A 2,698-nucleotide genomic window follows, 5' to 3' on the forward strand; every position below is an offset into this window, starting at 1 on the left:
ACTTGTCCCTGTCTCAAAGGTCTCAAACCTTTTTCAAAGCAATATTCCCTGGAGAGGAAAAACAAGACCTCAATTGAGCCGTCAATTTTGCCCTTGGTGGGTGGAGTTCTAAGGAGAACTCAGTCTTTGGAGTTCAGTGCTGGTGACCTTGGACACTCAGACCCCTGCTTGGGATTTCCTAATGTAAAGAGCCCCAAAATACCTTTTCCTGGGACTTCCCTGGTGGTCCAGTGCTTAAGAATCCGTCTCCCAATGCAGGGGACACGGGTTCGATCCCTGGCTGGGGAACTAAGATCCCACATGCCACAGGGCAACTAAGCCTGCGTGCCACAACTACTGAGCCCGTGCTCTCTGGAGCCTGCGAGCCACAACTAGAGAGAAGCCCACAGGCCGCAACTAGAGAGAAGCCCACGTGCCGCAACGAAGAGCCCATGTGCTACAACGAAAGATACCGTGTGCTGCAACTAAGACCTGATGCAGCCAAAAATAAATAATCAATCAATAAAAATTTTTTTAAAAAGGATCTTTAAAAAAAAAAAAACCTTTTCATCCCCTCGGGGACTCCCATCCCCCAGCCATCAGACTTGGTTAACTCAAACCAGGTTTTCTCATACTTCCTAAGGATGAACTGGCATTGCCTTTCCGCGCTACCCAGACAGGGGTCCATACGGCGTTGCTCTGGATTCCCATCGTAACTTAAAGGGAAATTTTCACAATGTCCGGAGCCCTTGATGTCCAGCAAATGAAGGAGGAGGATATCCTCAAATTCCTTGAAGCAGGAACCCACTTAGGTGGCACCAACCTTGACTTCCAAATGGAACAGTACATCTACAAAGGGAAATTGATGGCACCTACATCATAAATATGCAGAGAACCTGGGAGAAATTTCTGTTGGCAGCTCGTGCCACTGTTGCCATTGAAAACCCAGCTGATGTCAGTGTCATATCCTCCAGGAATACTGGCCAGCGAGCTGGGCTGAAGTTTGCTGTTGTCACTGGAGCCACTCCTATTGCTGGCCGCTTCACTCCTGGAACCTTCACTAACCAGATCCAGGCAGCTTTCCGGGAGCCAAGACTTCCGGTGGTTACTGATCCCAGGGTTGACCACCAGCCTCTCACAGAGGCCGCTTATGTTAACCTGCCTACCAGACTGTAACCAGTCTGTAACACAGACTCTCCTCTGCGTTATGTGGACATTGTCATCCCGTGCAACAACAAGGGAGCTCACTCAGTGGGTCTGATGTGGTGGATACTCACCCGGGAAGTTCTGCACGTGCGTGGCACCATCTACTGTGAACACTCATGGGAGGTCATGCCTGATCTCTACTTCTACAGAGATCCTGAAGAGATTGAAAAGGAAGAGCAGGCAGCAGCTGAGAAGGCTGTGACCAAGGAGGAATTTCAGGGTGAATGGACCGCCCCACCTCCTGAGTTCATTGCTACTCAACCTGAGGTGGCAGACTGGTCCGAAGGTGTGCAGGTGCCCTCTGTGCCTATTCAGCAGTCCCCCCACTGAAGGCTGGTCTGCAGCTCCCACTGCTCAGGCCACTGAATGGGTAGAACAACCACTGAGTGGTCTTAAGCTGTTCTTCCACAAACTCTTAAAATGGAAATAGGTTGACGGAAAATAGTCTCAAAAAGAAAAAAAAAAAAAAGAACTGACATTGACAGGACATTGACGGACAGCCCTGCCAAAACTGAATTCAGGGTCCTCACGGTGAGAAGACAGTCTCCAAGAAAGTAGATCCTCCATGGGATCACTCCACGGCCGAATGTTCTGAGGCCCTCTAGTCCATGGAATGTCAGTGTTTTCAGACATGTGCTGTTCCTTCCACCTGGATGGCTCTTGATGCCTCTTCCTGTCCCAGCCCACAGGCCCCTCTACTTAGCAGTGTAGGGTAGAGGTTAAGTGCACAGCTCATTGGACTGACTCCACCCAGGTTCTAATGCCAGCTTTGTTCCTTGCTGGTGGTGAATCTCAGACCATTCACTCTTTGTGCCAGTTTCCTCCTCTGTAGAAAGAAGATAAATAATACCTACCTGTCAGAGTCATCATAGGATTAAACAAGATACCACACATTTACTACTTAGCATAAACCTTGTCACTAACAGGCACTCTCTAACTCAGCGCTATGCCCTAGAAACAAAATGCAAGCCACATATTAAAAATTTTTTAATTTTAAAATTAGTAATTAAATTTTTTTAAATTAGTAATTAAAAATTTTCTAGTAGCCACATTAAAAAAGATAAAAAGAAACAGTTAAAATTAATCTTAGTATATTTTACCTAATCCAGTCCATCCTAAATGTTATCATTTCAACTTGTAATCAGTATAAAAAATATCAATGAGATAGCTGATTTTTTTAATAGGAAGTCTTTGAAATCATATGTGCATTCTACACTGACAGCACATTTCATTTCCACTAGCCACAGTCCAAGGGCTCAGTAGCCACATGTGGCTAGTGGCTACCACACTGGACAGCACAGATTTAAATGATAGCTGGCATCATTATTTGGGGGGATTTCAACCTAAAAGCCATTTCCCCAGAAAACCATTCCCTGGCCTCGTAGACTATGTCAGGGCTCCTGTTATTAAGACCCTTTTTTTTTAGCACCCTGAAAGCACTCCTCATAATTATACAGTTGACTCTTGAAAAACACTGGTTTGAATGGAGCGGTTCCACCTACAAGCAGATTGT

General features: G+C 46.1%; 1 pseudogene across 1 annotated transcript; it reads left to right on the forward strand.

Moving 5' to 3' along the window:
* Positions 1–395: 395 nt before the first annotated feature.
* LOC309814695 (small ribosomal subunit protein uS2-like) lies at positions 396–1,581 on the forward strand (annotated as a pseudogene). The gene has a single exon. The product of its transcript is annotated as a small ribosomal subunit protein uS2-like (transcript).
* Positions 1,582–2,698: the final 1,117 nt, after the last annotated feature.

The sequence above is a fragment of the Mesoplodon mirus genome (genome assembly GCF_964341445.2).
Source record: "Mesoplodon mirus genome assembly, chromosome: 13".
Taxonomy (NCBI): Eukaryota; Metazoa; Chordata; class Mammalia; order Artiodactyla; family Ziphiidae; genus Mesoplodon; species Mesoplodon mirus.